The sequence below is a fragment of the Anopheles ziemanni genome (genome assembly GCF_943734765.1).
Source record: "Anopheles ziemanni chromosome X unlocalized genomic scaffold, idAnoZiCoDA_A2_x.2 X_unloc_3, whole genome shotgun sequence".
NCBI lineage: Eukaryota > Metazoa > Arthropoda > Insecta > Diptera > Culicidae > Anopheles > Anopheles ziemanni.
This window is the reverse complement of record NW_026689796.1, coordinates 820,462-838,585: the sequence shown is the minus strand read 5'-3', so window position 1 is coordinate 838,585 and position 18,124 is coordinate 820,462. Positions and strand designations below refer to the sequence as shown.

The window sequence follows — 18,124 nt, the reverse complement described above, 5'->3', positions numbered from 1 at the left end:
TCACCTTGTCATACTTTCCATTTTTGTCTCTCTTTTTCCCACTATGACTGCCTCTATCTTTACTGTATGTCTCTCTCTTTCTCTCTCACTTTCTCGTTCCACCTTTCCCTATTTCTTTCTCTCACTCTTACACACACTTACAACTCAAAATTCCAACAATTGCGCACAGAAGGGTCGGTTTTGTTTAGCAGGCCCTGTTTTCTGATTTTGAATTAGTAGCGACATCGAATCAGACTTCGATCGAATAAGGGTTACTTTTCGCGCGCGTGTTTATTGGGCCATGGTCGACCCTCGGAAGGAAAATTATTATATAGGACTAGGTTTTTTAGGCCAGGTACCTGGCCCGTCAGCAGTTCCTGGCTCATCTACCGGTCCGTTAAAGGTTCCATGTCGTCCCCGTTACAGTTTCTAGGTCTTTCTGCAGAAGGTATATTGTGTTGACAATTGCCGAGCAGTTAGCAGGTTCAAATACAAATATGAATTGTGGGATCAAAACTAACGAAATAATCTGACCCTCTCCCTGTTCGACCAGTGCCTGGTCTTGGCGCACAGAATTTCCCGAGCGCCACCGCGCTTTGTAAAACGGGCTTCGTACGCATGGTGACTTTTACTTCGTTTTCAGATTTATCGCGACACCTAAACCGAAGCAAAACCGAAGTTGCCGCGGCAAAAACGAAAAATGGAGGCCCCTTTCGGGGCCCGGCGCTCTTTTTCTCTTCTATTCCTTCTACACATTCTCATGTCTCGAGCTGTTTACGCGGACTTGAACCGCGTTGTTTCCACTCCGGTCTCTGCGCACCTACCGCAAGACCGTCGCTCTTTGTTGAGAACGGTGTGCTAAAGGCCCAATATATATCTACTGCGTAGCCGTTTGTATGGGCTGTATGGGAATGCATCGGTATACGCTCAACCCGCTCTAGCCATTTAAACCTCTCGCGGAGCGAATTCATATGGCCACCGCGTTTCGGTTTTTGCTCTTCATTTAGCGATCGCTTGCGCTGCGTACGTATGAATGAATGACCGCTCGCGCTGGGTATACCCGCACGGGTACCCATACGTCCGTATTCGACCGCGCTGGGTATTCGACTGGTCTACGATTGCTCGCGCTGGGTTTTCGATCGCTCGCGCTGGGTCTTCGAAGACCCGATCGCGCAGGGCATTTAAACTTCGTATCGTATTGCATTGCGCATGCGCACTTTGATGCACAAATCTCGATTTTTCAGTTCGGATCGGCTGCCGCGGCAACAGATGGGCGCGGTAAGGAGAGATTTCTGGCAGTGGCGGGACGGGGGAATTTCTGCGTTGGTGTAAAAGAGACAAGAATATCACCAGCTCGCTCTTGCCCATTGAATTCCCTATCTCCACCCGAAGCTATTGCTGGTAGGGTTATCCCTTTAACTGAAGCCCCCATCGACATAAATGTAAAAGCACTGTGTTGTAACTACAACTTTCGGATTTCGAAGAAGTTCGAAGCGAATCATTATTTTAGACTTAGTCAACTGACTCGTCAAAATTAAGTTAATTCATCCGTTTTCCTGATCCTAACCCCCAGTCCCTTTCGGGTTTCCCTTTTATATTCCGTCCCGGGCTCCGGTTCAAACATTTGAACTATATACAGTCGACTCTCGATAATTCGAAGTTGGAGGGACCCAGGAAAAAGTTCGATTTATCGAGAGTTCGAATTATCAAGAGTGGTAGGAAATAAGCAGCTACGGTTGCTGAGTTATGAACTGGAAATAAGTATGCGTGTATTGATTTACGCTATGCCTTTACCCACCGTTTTCGCTAACTGTTTTTTCTTCACTTTTCTTTGTGCACCTTCCTACAAAGCATGTGTGCCCCAAATATGTCCGTCTGCCCGTCTACACCATGTAGTCTAATTCGGACGAAAATCTTCGTCCCTGTTCAACAGAGTGTTATAGGGCACCCGCAATGTGACGCGTTCTATTGTGTTTCAACTTGCTCAGAACTTCGAATTGTTGCGAGTTGAGTGGATACAGCTTCGAATTACCGCGTGAAGAGAGCAACCTAGCTTCGAATTTTACTTCGCTTTATCGAGTGTATCAAATAGTATTGTTTTTATTCGAAATAGTGAGAGTTTTCCAAGGGACTACTGATATACTTCGAATTATCGAGAGTTTCGAATTATCGAACGTTTGAATTATCGAGAGTCGACTGTAGTTCTAAGCTAATATTAGTCCCGAGTGAGCGTTCCCGTTCTCACTCCTCAATTCTCACGCTATCACGCATGCAGCCCTGTCGTTTTGACACACTGTAATATCGCAAAATGTTACCAAAAAACTAAACGCGTCTATCACACAGCTCGGTTAATAGGAAATTTTTCAAAGACAGATACTTGTACCGAGTTACAGCATATTGTAACAGTTTCTGTGCTCCACAGCGCATGCCCTGTGGTTGCACCACTTTTTATGCTTAGCTTACATGAACCGCAAAGCATCCTTTGCAAACGGTAAAATGTTGTTAGTGAGTCAGTCAACGGTCAAAATCTGCGCACATTTGTTTTTCGGCCAGCGTGTGAAAAAAAGGTTTACAAAAAAATGTTTTTTGCGTCTCGTATAAACTAAGCATAACACTCCTACTACGCATGATAATCCGTAAATGCGATTTGCGATGTGAATTGCGCATTGTTTCGGCCAATTGTAAGAATCCTCTCAAACAGTATTAAAACAATTCAGAGATGTCAATTGCATTGCACCTCCTTCTCTCTCCATGCCATCCGTGCCGCATTCGCTGCAAATTCTGGGGCTCACTATTCCCCACGTATCAGTTTCTCCTTTCTTGCGTTTGTAATGAAGAATTCCTTCCATGTGCGTGACGATTCGCGAAAGGCGCAGTAACGACTCGACGTTCGGCACACTCTGCCGCTTTCTATCCCGCATTTCCTGTGTTTCGCAGAAGGAACGACCCCCATCTCTTGCCTTGTTCGTTTCGCGGAAGGTAAAGCTACCTGTCCGAACAACAGTACTCTCGGATCGGTCGTCCGTCTACTCTGCCGTGGATAGCGGTCCCCACTTCTCGCATTCTTCTTTTGTTTTCTTGTATTCGTAGATCCACAAACACAAGCATTGAGATTAGAATACGAATCGATTGGCTGCGTTATAAGCTAATCCTGTATGCGAGCGTGATTGTTCTCACTTCCTCTCACATAATCGCGAAGTGAACTCGGACATACCGTCCAATGCCGTTGGATTTCTCTCTATCTCTCTTTTCTCTCTTTTTCTCTGTCTTTCCCTCTGTCTGTCTTTCTCTGTATTTCTCTCTCTCCCTCTCCCTCTATCTCTCTCTCTCTTTCTCTCTCTCTTTTTCTCTCTCTCTCTCTCCCCTCTCCATCTTACATTTCCCATTTCACATCTAACATCTACCACATCCCACCTCCCACCTCCCAACACCCACCACCCAGCACCCACCTTCCACCACCCACCACCCAACTCTCATCTTTCACCTCCCACCAACATACCTCCCATCTCCCATCACAAACCACAAACCTCCTGCCACAAATCACCCATCTCCCATCTCCTATCTCCCATCGCATTCACACTGTCTCTCTCTCTCATAATCTCTCTCCCTTTTTATTCATCTCTCTCTCTCTCTCTTTCGCTCTCTGGCTATATCTATCCCTATCCCTATGCCTCACCTTGTCATACTTTCCATTTTTGTCTCTCTTTTTCCCACTATGACTGCCTCTATCTTTACTGTATGTCTCTCTCTTTCTCTCTCACTTTCTCGTTCCACCTTTCCCTATTTCTTTCTCTCACTCTTACACACACTTACAACTCAAAATTCCAACAATTGCGCACAGAAGGGTCGGTTTTGTTTAGCAGGCCCTGTTTTCTGATTTTGAATTAGTAGCGACATCGAATCAGACTTCGATCGAATAAGGGTTACTTTTCGCGCGCGTGTTTATTGGGCCATGGTCGACCCTCGGAAGGAAAATTATTATATAGGACTAGGTTTTTTAGGCCAGGTACCTGGCCCGTCAGCAGTTCCTGGCTCATCTACCGGTCCGTTAAAGGTTCCATGTCGTCCCCGTTACAGTTTCTAGGTCTTTCTGCAGAAGGTATATTGTGTTGACAATTGCCGAGCAGTTAGCAGGTTCAAATACAAATATGAATTGTGGGATCAAAACTAACGAAATAATCTGACCCTCTCCCTGTTCGACCAGTGCCTGGTCTTGGCGCACAGAATTTATCCCTTTAACTGAAGCCCCCATCGACATAAATGTAAAAGCACTGTGTTGTAACTACAACTTTCGGATTTCGAAGAAGTTCGAAGCGAATCATTATTTTAGACTTAGTCAACTGACTCGTCAAAATTAAGTTAATTCATCCGTTTTCCTGATCCTAACCCCCAGTCCCTTTCGGGTTTCCCTTTTATATTCCGTCCCGGGCTCCGGTTCAAACATTTGAACTATATACAGTCGACTCTCGATAATTCGAAGTTGGAGGGACCCAGGAAAAAGTTCGATTTATCGAGAGTTCGAATTATCAAGAGTGGTAGGAAATAAGCAGCTACGGTTGCTGAGTTATGAACTGGAAATAAGTATGCGTGTATTGATTTACGCTATGCCTTTACCCACCGTTTTCGCTAACTGTTTTTTCTTCACTTTTCTTTGTGCACCTTCCTACAAAGCATGTGTGCCCCAAATATGTCCGTCTGCCCGTCTACACCATGTAGTCTAATTCGGACGAAAATCTTCGTCCCTGTTCAACAGAGTGTTATAGGGCACCCGCAATGTGACGCGTTCTATTGCGTTTCAACTTGCTCAGAACTTCGAATTGTTGCGAGTTGAGTGGATACAGCTTCGAATTACCGCGTGAAGAGAGCAACCTAGCTTCGAATTTTACTTCGTTTTATCGAGTGTATCAAATAGTATTGTTTTTATTCGAAATAGTGAGAGTTTTCCAAGGGACTACTGATATACTTCGAATTATCGAGAGTTTCGAATTATCGAACGTTTGAATTATCGAGAGTCGACTGTAGTTCTAAGCTAATATTAGTCCCGAGTGAGCGTTCCCGTTCTCACTCCTCAATTCTCACGCTATCACGCATGCAGCCCTGTCGTTTTGACACACTGTAATATCGCAAAATGTTACCAAAAAACTAAACGCGTCTATCACACAGCTCGGTTAATAGGAAATTTTTCAAAGACAGATACTTGTACCGAGTTACAGCATATTGTAACAGTTTCTGTGCTCCACAGCGCATGCCCTGTGGTTGCACCACTTTTTATGCTTAGCTTACATGAACCGCAAAGCATCCTTTGCAAACGGTAAAATGTTGTTAGTGAGTCAGTCAACGGTCAAAATCTGCGCACATTTGTTTTTCGGCCAGCGTGTGAAAAAAAGGTTTACAAAAAAATGTTTTTTGCGTCTCGTATAAACTAAGCATAACACTCCTACTACGCATGATAATCCGTAAATGCGATTTGCGATGTGAATTGCGCATTGTTTCGGCCAATTGTAAGAATCCTCTCAAACAGTATTAAAACAATTCAGAGATGTCAATTGCATTGCACCTCCTTCTCTCTCCATGCCATCCGTGCCGCATTCGCTGCAAATTCTGGGGCTCACTATTCCCCACGTATCAGTTTCTCCTTTCTTGCGTTTGTAATGAAGAATTCCTTCCATGTGCGTGACGATTCGCGAAAGGCGCAGTAACGACTCGACGTTCGGCACACTCTGCCGCTTTCTATCCCGCATTTCCTGTGTTTCGCGGAAGGAACGACCCCCATCTCTTGCCTTGTTCGTTTCGCGGAAGGTAAAGCTACCTGTCCGAACAACAGTACTCTCGGATCGGTCGTCCGTCTACTCTGCCGTGGATAGCGGTCCCCACTTCTCGCATTCTTCTTTTGTTTTCTTGTATTCGTAGATCCACAAACACAAGCATTGAGATTAGAATACGAATCGATTGGCTGCGTTATAAGCTAATCCTGTATGCGAGCGTGATTGTTCTCACTTCCTCTCACATAATCGCGAAGTGAACTCGGACATACCGTCCAATGCCGTTGGATTTCTCTCTATCTCTCTTTTCTCTCTTTTTCTCTGTCTTTCCCTCTGTCTGTCTTTCTCTGTATTTCTCTCTCTCCCTCTCCCTCTATCTCTCTCTCTCTTTCTCTCTCTCTTTTTCTCTCTCTCTCCCCTCTCCATCTTACATTTCCCATTTCACATCTAACATCTACCACATCCCACCTCCCACCTCCCAACACCCACCACCCAGCACCCACCTCCCACCACCCACCACCCAACTCTCATCTTTCACCTCCCACCAACATACCTCCCATCTCCCATCACAAACCACAAACCTCCTGCCACAAATCACCCATCTCCCATCTCCTATCTCCCATCGCATTCACACTGTCTCTCTCTCTCATAATCTCTCTCCCTTTTTATTCATCTCTCTCTCTCTCTCTTTCGCTCTCTGGCTATATCTATCCCTATCCCTATGCCTCACCTTGTCATACTTTCCATTTTTGTCTCTCTTTTTCCCACTATGACTGCCTCTATCTTTACTGTATGTCTCTCTCTTTCTCTCTCACTTTCTCGTTCCACCTTTCCCTATTTCTTTCTCTCACTCTTACACACACTTACAACTCAAAATTCCAACAATTGCGCACAGAAGGGTCGGTTTTGTTTAGCAGGCCCTGTTTTCTGATTTTGAATTAGTAGCGACATCGAATCAGACTTCGATCGAATAAGGGTTACTTTTCGCGCGCGTGTTTATTGGGCCATGGTCGACCCTCGGAAGGAAAATTATTATATAGGACTAGGTTTTTTAGGCCAGGTACCTGGCCCGTCAGCAGTTCCTGGCTCATCTACCGGTCCGTTAAAGGTTCCATGTCGTCCCCGTTACAGTTTCTAGGTCTTTCTGCAGAAGGTATATTGTGTTGACAATTGCCGAGCAGTTAGCAGGTTCAAATACAAATATGAATTGTGGGATCAAAACTAACGAAATAATCTGACCCTCTCCCTGTTCGACCAGTGCCTGGTCTTGGCGCACAGAATTTCCCGAGCGCCACCGCGCTTTGTAAAACGGGCTTCGTACGCATGGTGACTTTTACTTCGTTTTCAGATTTATCGCGACACCTAAACCGAAGCAAAACCGAAGTTGCCGCGGCAAAAACGAAAAATGGAGGCCCCTTTCGGGGCCCGGCGCTCTTTTTCTCTTCTATTCCTTCTACACATTCTCATGTCTCGAGCTGTTTACGCGGACTTGAACCGCGTTGTTTCCACTCCGGTCTCTGCGCACCTACCGCAAGACCGTCGCTCTTTGTTGAGAACGGTGTGCTAAAGGCCCAATATATATCTACTGCGTAGCCGTTTGTATGGGCTGTATGGGAATGCATCGGTATACGCTCAACCCGCTCTAGCCATTTAAACCTCTCGCGGAGCGAATTCATATGGCCACCGCGTTTCGGTTTTTGCTCTTCATTTAGCGATCGCTTGCGCTGCGTACGTATGAATGAATGACCGCTCGCGCTGGGTATACCCGCACGGGTACCCATACGTCCGTATTCGACCGCGCTGGGTATTCGACTGGTCTACGATTGCTCGCGCTGGGTTTTCGATCGCTCGCGCTGGGTCTTCGAAGACCCGATCGCGCAGGGCATTTAAACTTCGTATCGTATTGCATTGCGCATGCGCACTTTGATGCACAAACCTCGATTTTTCAGTTCGGATCGGCTGCCGCGGCAACAGATGGGCGCGGTAAGGAGAGATTTCTGGCAGTGGCGGGACGGGGGAATTTCTGCGTTGGTGTAAAAGAGACAAGAATATCACCAGCTCGCTCTTGCCCATTGAATTCCCTATCTCCACCCGAAGCTATTGCTGGTAGGGTTATCCCTTTAACTGAAGCCCCCATCGACATAAATGTAAAAGCACTGTGTTGTAACTACTAACTTTCGGATTTCGAAGAAGTTCGAAGCGAATCATTATTTTAGACTTAGTCAACTGACTCGTCAAAATTAAGTTAATTCATCCGTTTTCCTGATCCTAACCCCCAGTCCCTTTCGGGTTTCCCTTTTATATTCCGTCCCGGGCTCCGGTTCAAACATTTGAACTATATACAGTCGACTCTCGATAATTCGAAGTTGGAGGGACCCAGGAAAAAGTTCGATTTATCGAGAGTTCGAATTATCAAGAGTGGTAGGAAATAAGCAGCTACGGTTGCTGAGTTATGAACTGGAAATAAGTATGCGTGTATTGATTTACGCTATGCCTTTACCCACCGTTTTCGCTAACTGTTTTTTCTTCACTTTTCTTTGTGCACCTTCCTACAAAGCATGTGTGCCCCAAATATGTCCGTCTGCCCGTCTACACCATGTAGTCTAATTCGGACGAAAATCTTCGTCCCTGTTCAACAGAGTGTTATAGGGCACCCGCAATGTGACGCGTTCTATTGCGTTTCAACTTGCTCAGAACTTCGAATTGTTGCGAGTTGAGTGGATACAGCTTCGAATTACCGCGTGAAGAGAGCAACCTAGCTTCGAATTTTACTTCGCTTTATCGAGTGTATCAAATAGTATTGTTTTTATTCGAAATAGTGAGAGTTTTCCAAGGGACTACTGATATACTTCGAATTATCGAGAGTTTCGAATTATCGAACGTTTGAATTATCGAGAGTCGACTGTAGTTCTAAGCTAATATTAGTCCCGAGTGAGCGTTCCCGTTCTCACTCCTCAATTCTCACGCTATCACGCATGCAGCCCTGTCGTTTTGACACACTGTAATATCGCAAAATGTTACCAAAAAACTAAACGCGTCTATCACACAGCTCGGTTAATAGGAAATTTTTCAAAGACAGATACTTGTACCGAGTTACAGCATATTGTAACAGTTTCTGGGTATAATCCCAAATGAGGCCCCCCCGTCGCCGCATCGTCGTCATTTTTTCCACATGTGCGCCTGAAAGTATGCAATATGTGGCACATCAATTCAGTTTGAATATTTGAACAGTTGAATGACTGAACTAATCTGAACTGTAATGACTTGAACTAATCGGTTAAACTGAGCAAGATGGAGATCATAAACCAATGAGTTGGACTGAAGAAATGAGTTTGAAACGGCGGCGCGCCCGCAGCGAGCGCAGCGAGCGGACTGCGCTAGGTCTACCGAAAAAGGGAGTTTGTTATAAATTTGTAAAATAAGGGGGGCCCGTGGGCCCCCCTCATACCGCACTCCTAGGTTGATGGCGTAGCCGAATTTTGATACACTCATGTAAGTAATGCATGAGGGAGTTTATGTTGTAAATCCTTTCCAGTATAATCATCATCTTTAATTTAACGAAAATTCAATTCAAACGGTTCACACAACGGCATTTGTTTCACCAATTGCATACCTTTAAGGTACATCCGCTCACAAATGGTGTAGCTACAACAGCGATTTCGGCTGGGGGGGCTTCATTTGGGATTTTACCAGTTTCTGTGCTCCACAGCGCATGCCCTGTGGTTGCACCACTTTTTATGCTTAGCTTACATGAACCGCAAAGCATCCTTTGCAAACGGTAAAATGTTGTTAGTGAGTCAGTCAACGGTCAAAATCTGCGCACATTTGTTTTTCGGCCAGCGTGTGAAAAAAAGGTTTACAAAAAAATGTTTTTTGCGTCTCGTATAAACTAAGCATAACACTCCTACTACGCATGATAATCCGTAAATGCGATTTGCGATGTGAATTGCGCATTGTTTCGGCCAATTGTAAGAATCCTCTCAAACAGTATTAAAACAATTCAGAGATGTCAATTGCATTGCACCTCCTTCTCTCTCCATGCCATCCGTGCCGCATTCGCTGCAAATTCTGGGGCTCACTATTCCCCACGTATCAGTTTCTCCTTTCTTGCGTTTGTAATGAAGAATTCCTTCCATGTGCGTGACGATTCGCGAAAGGCGCAGTAACGACTCGACGTTCGGCACACTCTGCCGCTTTCTATCCCGCATTTCCTGTGTTTCGCGGAAGGAACGACCCCCATCTCTTGCCTTGTTCGTTTCGCGGAAGGTAAAGCTACCTGTCCGAACAACAGTACTCTCGGATCGGTCGTCCGTCTACTCTGCCGTGGATAGCGGTCCCCACTTCTCGCATTCTTCTTTTGTTTTCTTGTATTCGTAGATCCACAAACACAAGCATTGAGATTAGAATACGAATCGATTGGCTGCGTTATAAGCTAATCCTGTATGCGAGCGTGATTGTTCTCACTTCCTCTCACATAATCGCGAATTGAACTCGGACATACCGTCCAATGCCGTTGGATTTCTCTCTATCTCTCTTTTCTCTCTTTTTCTCTGTCTTTCCCTCTGTCTGTCTTTCTCTGTATTTCTCTCTCTCCCTCTCCCTCTATCTCTCTCTCTCTCTTTCTCTCTCTCTTTTTCTCTCTCTCTCTCTCCCCTCTCCATCTTACATTTCCCATTTCACATCTAACATCTACCACATCCCACCTCCCACCTCCCAACACCCACCACCCAGCACCCACCTTCCACCACCCACCACCCAACTCTCATCTTTCACCTCCCACCAACATACCTCCCATCTCCCATCACAAACCACAAACCTCCTGCCACAAATCACCCATCTCCCATCTCCTATCTCCCATCGCATTCACACTGTCTCTCTCTCTCATAATCTCTCTCCCTTTTTATTCATCTCTCTCTCTCTCTCTTTCGCTCTCTGGCTATATCTATCCCTATCCCTATGCCTCACCTTGTCATACTTTCCATTTTTGTCTCTCTTTTTCCCACTATGACTGCCTCTATCTTTACTCTATGTCTCTCTCTTTCTCTCTCACTTTCTCGTTCCACCTTTCCCTATTTCTTTCTCTCACTCTTACACACACTTACAACTCAAAATTCCAACAATTGCGCACAGAAGGGTCGGTTTTGTTTAGCAGGCCCTGTTTTCTGATTTTGAATTAGTAGCGACATCGAATCAGACTTCGATCGAATAAGGGTTACTTTTCGCGCGCGTGTTTATTGGGCCATGGTCGACCCTCGGAAGGAAAATTATTATATAGGATAATTACCCTAAGTAAACTAATTGTAGTTACTGGCAACACGGCCACGCGCGGCGAAGCTAGCTGGGAGATCGAGAGACTACGATCGCCCCTTTTTGATTCGAACCTCCGAGCGAACAGGTCCAGCTTAGCATTTATTATTCAAAGTTAGATTAAGTTTAGTTTAGGTTAGGTTTAATGAGAGTAAAATAAATTTGTAACGTTTTTTGAAAACATAATTGGCGCTGTAGACTATAGTTAGGTGAAAAAAGTGCAAAAGTAATCAAAAATTACACACTTCAAGTGGTACCCGCTTTGGCGTCGGCAGCTGAGGAATTATATTCGCTGCTCGATTTGAGGACCCTCCCTAACACATTGGACCATCGGACAAGCACGTGAGTACATTTGTTTTTTTCATTAGTGAAAGTGAAAGTGTGCACTACTAGATAGACCGAAATAAACGAAAGTGTTTGTGTCCACACGTGATTCTGTGCAAGCACTACCAGATAGACTTGCCAGATAATTCTTTTGTTCTTTTTTTCTATTATCGGCATATACGGAAGGCTTGATAAGCACGAGGTCGATCGAAACGATCACGAAGCATTAGCTCGACCGATATTGCTTTTGTTTTATGTGGAAAAAAACGAGAGAGAACACCGAAACTCCGTACCAAGCGTTTTTTTTCTAAAAGACTTATCGGAAACCGATAGTTTGAGTGGAGACTCATCTGGAGATTATTCCACTACATTAAAAGAAATCGATCTCCCCAAAATAGAAAATCTCTCCATAAGTTCAGAAAAAATGGAAGCAGATCAATTACAAAAGCTAACTGATAATATGGCTCGTTTGCAAAATGGACATGAATTGCTCATGCAAATGATCCAGCAACTGGCATCAAATCAATGCACAGCACCCATTTCTATATCCGAGCCACAACAAGATCAGCCTATTGAAGCAATTAACATCGAACATTTTTGCAAAATTCCCGATCCCATCAAAGCATTACCATCGTACGAAGGTAATCGCAAACAGCTAACCGCATGGCTTGATACGGTCGAGAAAACGTTGAACCTATTCAAAGGCAGGGTTGACGACCGCGTGTATGAAATGTATGTCATGGCAGTGAATAATAAGATAGAGGGCAGAGCAAAGGACATTCTTTGTATGTCGGGCAATCCATCTGACTTTCAACAAATCAAAGAAATTTTGATGAACAATGGGCGATCGCCAAGAGGTTGCAACGTACAAGTGTCAACTATGGAAACACCGAATGCAAGACGGAATGAATATCCATAAATATTATCAGACAGCTCAGGAAATAGTACAAAAAATAAAAATGACCGCTAAGCAGACAAAAGAGTATATCGATAACTGGTCAGTTATCAATAAATTCATCGATGAAGATGGTTTAGCTGCTTTTATTGCTGGTCTTAGAGACCCTTATTTTGGATATGTGCAAGCTGCGCGTCCTAAAGATATCGAGGATGCATACACATTTTTATGTAAATTCAAGTTTCAAGGAAAAAGTTTGGAACACAAACCGTATCGAAAAAAGGTAAAATGAAACTTTTAGGGCCAGACATACCTGAACAAACTTACTTTGTGCTCGAGTTTCATGAGTATTTCGATGGGCTCATAGGTTCAGAGTTCATGGCTCAGACGAAAACTACTATCGATTATGAAAAAGAGAAAATTTGCATAAACGGCGTGGAACTCTATTTTAGGAAGTATTGTACAAAAAAATATTTCTACAATACTATTACTGTAGATACTGATCGCGATGGTGACTGGTATGTTCCCACATTCCAACAATTGATAAACGATGTAGTAGTTCAACCGGGATTGTACTCATCGGTTAACAAAAAATCAACTATTAATATTATGTCTAAAAGTAAAATCATCCCTAACAACTTCTGGTTAAAACTAACTGTAAATAATTTTGAAACCATTTCACCCATTCCATTTTCTCGTGATATTTCACCTAAACGAGAATTCATTGAAAGCCTTATTCGAACAGACCATTTGTCAAATATGGAAAAAAAAAGATTGATTGATATTATCATTAAAAACGAAAATATTCTCCTGAAAACTAACGAAAAGCTAACAAGTACAACTTTAATCAAACATAAGATCAATACAATTGATGAATCGCCCGTTTACACCAAAACTTACCGCTACCCGCACGCTTACAAATTTGATGTAGAATTGCAAATTAAAGAGATGCTTGAAAGTGGCATCATTAAACCTTCAAATAGTCCATACTCCTCACCAATTTGGGTAGTACCCAAGAAACAAAACCCAGATGGTAAAAAACAAGTTCGCGTTGTCATTGATTATCGGAAACTCAACGACAAAACAATAAGTGATAAATTTCCTATGCCCGAGATAGAAGATATCTTGGATAATTTAGGCAAATCCGAATACTTCACAACCTTGGATCTTAAATCTGGTTTTCACCAAATTGAAATGCATCCTGATCACCAAGAGAAAACTGCATTTTCCACAAGTTACGGACATTTTGAGTTTACTAGAATGCCCTTCGGGTTAAAGAATGCACCTGCTACGTTCCAGCGTGCAATGAATAATATTTTATCGGACTTTATGGGATCGATCTGTTTTGTGTATTTAGATGATATTATTATCGTTGGAAGCAGTCTTGAAATCCACCTGGAAAATGTTAGCAAAGTATTAGAACGACTTTCGAAATTTAATCTTAAAGTACAAATAGATAAATGTGAATTTCTAAAGAAACAAACGGAATATCTTGGACATATAACTTCTCCTGATGGTGTGAAACCAAACCCTGATAAGGTCAAGAAAATTCTAGAATGGCCTTTACCAACCAACGAGAAACAGATACGACAATTCCTTGGTCTATCCGGATATTATCACCGTTTCATAAAAGATTATTCAAAAATCACGAAACCTCTTACAAATTATTTGAAAAAGGCAAACACCATCAACACTAACAATCCGGAGTACAGTCGAGCATTTAACAAACTAAAAGAAACAATAGCATCCGATCAAATACTCGCTTATCCTGATTTCAAGCTTCCATTTATTTTGACTACCGGCGCATCCGATTTTGCTATAGGGGCTGTTCTTTCCCAGATTCAATACAAAATCGAGCGACCTATTGCATTCGCAAGTCGAACTTTGAACAAGGCCGAAGTGAACTATTCGACCATTGAAAAAGAAGCACTAGCCATCATATGGGCTATTCGAAAATATAAACCGTACTTACTAGGCAATGAATTTATATTGTATACGGATCACAAACCACTAACCTTTATAAAAAGTTCATTGAAAAATAATAGAATTCTACATTGGAGATTAGAGTTAGAAAACTACCAGTATAAAGTAGAGTATAAGTAAGGTAAAGCTAATGTCGTAGCAGACGCGCTTAGCAGGAAAGCTGAAGGCGTCGAAGTAAACGTCCAAGAGTCTGACGAAACTGTCCACTCTGCTGACACATCAGATGATTAATTTATAAAGTCTAGTGAACGACCTGTAAACTATTATCATAACCAACTAATCTATCAAATTTCGGAACAAACCGATGATGTCTCAGAGACACCTTTTCCAACTTACAATAGAATAATTATAAAACGACCTAATTTTGACGAAACCGCAATAGTAGAGACCCTGAAAAAGTATCATAATGGAAAACAAACAGCAATATTAGCTCCAGAAAATTTACTGAATCTAATTCAAATTTCTTTTAAGAATCATTTTAGCAGCTCGGGTTACTTTGTAATAGTGCACTTCCAAGTCGAAGACGTGGCATCTGTCGAGGAACAAAACAGATTGGTCACGAAGGAACACGAAAGAGCTCACAGAGGAGTTAACGAAATCGAAAACCAGCTGAAGAGAGCGTATTTCTTTCCGAAGATGCGCTGCCAGATAAAAGCTGTGGTGAATACATGCACTGTGTGTAATTCACACAAATACGAACGGAGGCCGTATAACATCAATATATCACCAAGACCGGCTACTGGGAAACCCATGGAGCGTCTACACATGGATATCTTCAGCATTGGTTCACGAAGTTTTCTGTCAATGGTCGACTCGTTTTCTAAATTTACACAAATGATCCCAATAGAATCCAAGAATTTAGTAGATGTTAAAGCAGCACTAGTAAAGTATTTTACTAATTTTGGAATCCCTCTTGAAATCATTACCGATCACGAAACGACATTTACGTCGGTACAGTTAAAAACATTTTTAAGCAACTTAGGAACTTCACTAAAATACGCGTCATCATCAGAAAGTAATGGACAGGTCGAAAAAACTCACTCCACTATAATAGAAATTCTAAATACGAACAAACACAAATTCCAAAATTCAAACACTTCAGAACTTATACCAATATCAGTTTCATTATACAATGCTACAGTTCACTCATCAACGGGCTACAGTCCGAACGAAATTATTTTCAACCAGTTAAACGTTAAAGATCCCAAAAAAATACATGAGCAGGCTGAGAAAATATTCTCATCAGTTAGAACCAGCCTAGAGCTCTCTCGACAAAAACAAACAAACAATAACAATAGGAAAGAACAACCACCCGTGATAAACGAAGGTCAGGAAGTTTATGTAATTCCAAATGTTAGGAAAAAATTAGACCCAAGAGCGATTAAAACAGCAGCGGTTAATGTTAAACCGAGAACATTTGAGAATTTACGGCAAACAAAAAGGCATAAGAGTAAGATTAAGAGAATTAAAAGTACAATTTAGGCTTCACCATTAACTATTCGGCCGGGGACGTCCGTTTTTCCCCCCCGGGAGGAATTATAAACTGGTATAATTACCCTAAGTAAACTAATTGTCGTTACTGGCAACACGGCCACGCGCGGCGAAGCTAGCTGGGAGATCGAGAGACTACGATCGCCCCTTTTTGATTCGAACCTCCGAGCGAGCAGGTCCAGCTTAGCATTTATTATTCAAAGTTAGATTAAGTTTAGTTTAGGTTAGGTTTAATGAGAGTATAATAAATTTGTAACGTTTTTTGAAAACATAATTATATGCATTGAAAGAGTTTGGGTTTGAGGTGTCTGAGCTAGCAAAGGTAGTTTACTACTATTTTGATGTCCCATCCAAGTGGGAAGAATTTGCAAAAAGTTGTAAAGAAAAACCAAAAAAGTTTGTAAAATTTGTTGAAACTCGTTGGATGATGTTAGGCAATGCAGCACAGGTTCTGGTCAGGTGAAGCAAATGGTCATAACCTCCTTTAAAGAAGTTATGAAAAACTATGTGGTAAAATTAAAAACATACTTGCTTCAAAATAACATTCCCAACGAGTTCTACCACCTCGTTTCATACATGGTAAAAGGTAGATTTTAATCTCGACAAAGTTCGCTTTTTCGAAGAAATTGTGGCAGTAAACAATTTGAAGCATACAATCCCTCTTTATAATGATGACTTGGAATTTTATACTGTTCTTTTTCGGCAGCACGACTTCAATGAGCTGAAGAAACTGTTCAATCATCGAAACAACATTCATCGAAAAAATATCATCAATGGAATGCAATTTTATAAAAATGATTTAGAAAACTTTATTGCACCCAAGGAATTATTGTTAAAAGCAAAGTTAACAAGGCAGACACACAACGAAAAAATTTAAAAAGAAAAGAAGGAAGAAGATTTACGATCAAGCAGCAAGAAACCCGAACTTGAAGAACCGAGTAATATTGTTAAAAAGAAACGAGAAGCAACTGACGAATTGACGAATATTTTCACTGCTCAGTTGAAGATACTGAAAAACGATAACCCGCAAGTAGCATGCTTAAAAATCATGTTGGATCAACGCGAAAAACTTCTGAGTAAAGAGGCAGATGCTCAGAAAAAATTAGATGAACTGAAGAAAAATAAGTGATGATCCTTTTTTTAATTCCCACACTGATATCACCTACTGGTTGCTATTAGATTAGGTAGAGATTTTTTCACTTAATATTTTTTCTTAAACATTTTTACACCACCGAAATAAGCTACTTGGTAATAAATACCTTGGATCAATAATTGTATGAGTTGCTTTCGTATTGGCGCGGACTTGAATATTTGGCGCGGATTTACAATGGCTTGGCGCGGATTTTGCGTTTTTGAAATTTAGATTTCTGTAACAGCTCTGAAACTGCCAAGAAGCCCCGCATCCGGTTCATACATATACACATATACATATACCCACCCCCGGATTCCCACACACCATCCCAGCAATAGTAAAACCGACGCACCTCATCACACCGCATACCGCAATAGTAAATCCTCAGAGAGTCCTCTAGAGCAGTGATGTCAAACTCGTTTCACCTTGCGGGCCGCATTTCCTCCCAAAATAGGTTCGCGGGCCGCATTTTCTCCCAAAATAGGCTCGCGGGCCAAACCATATAATTGATTGGAGTAATGAAAATATGTTCTTATCAATGTGGTTTTATCTTAACAGTCAATCATGTTTTACATTTTCACATTTTTTCATATTATATTACTTCTTATAAAATTTACAAATTTTGAGTAAAAGAGAGGGTTTGTTGCTCAGTCGTTTTCCAAATTTTAACGAATTCAAATCAAGTTTATTGAAATATATGTTGCAGTTCAACACTATTGTGTATTTTGGTAAGGATTTTAGAAAAGTAAAGGTATATAATTACAATAGCTAACTTTTTGCTCCGCATGTGTTTTTTTTTTTTTTTTTTTTGAATGGTATTGTAGTTCATCACGTTTGTTTTCTATAAACACTAATTATCCACTTGTCTAGAAAAATCTATGACATTCGTTCAGCTCTCTTGCAATTCGCAGTTCGTGAAAAAAATTACATTAAATATTTTGCTATTTGCTATAAGCCAATACTCAAGGATCCAAACTTTCGATGTAATGTTTCAAAGGGGTCGCGGGCCGCACCCAATGTTCTTGCGGGCCGCATGTGGCCCGCGGGCCGCATGTTTGACATCCCTGCTCTAGAGTCTAGAGTCCTCAGAGTGGTCAGATACTTTCGATTCTGCCCACTTCTTAAGCTTATTGGCCTCAAGAACCCCGTCGTAGGGTATCTGCGTGATCGTACCGCCCTCAATATCCCTAACGACGTACAGGTCATTTGACAAAACTTTATGAATGACGTAAGGTCCCTTAAATCTGGCTA

General features: G+C 42.1%; 1 pseudogene; it reads left to right on the top strand.

Annotated features, from left to right (window-relative positions):
• LOC131292091 (uncharacterized) overlaps window positions 1–16,870 on the top strand; it is a 33,476-nt pseudogene extending 16,606 nt beyond the window's left edge.
• The last annotated feature ends 1,254 nt before the right edge of the window (window positions 16,871–18,124 follow it).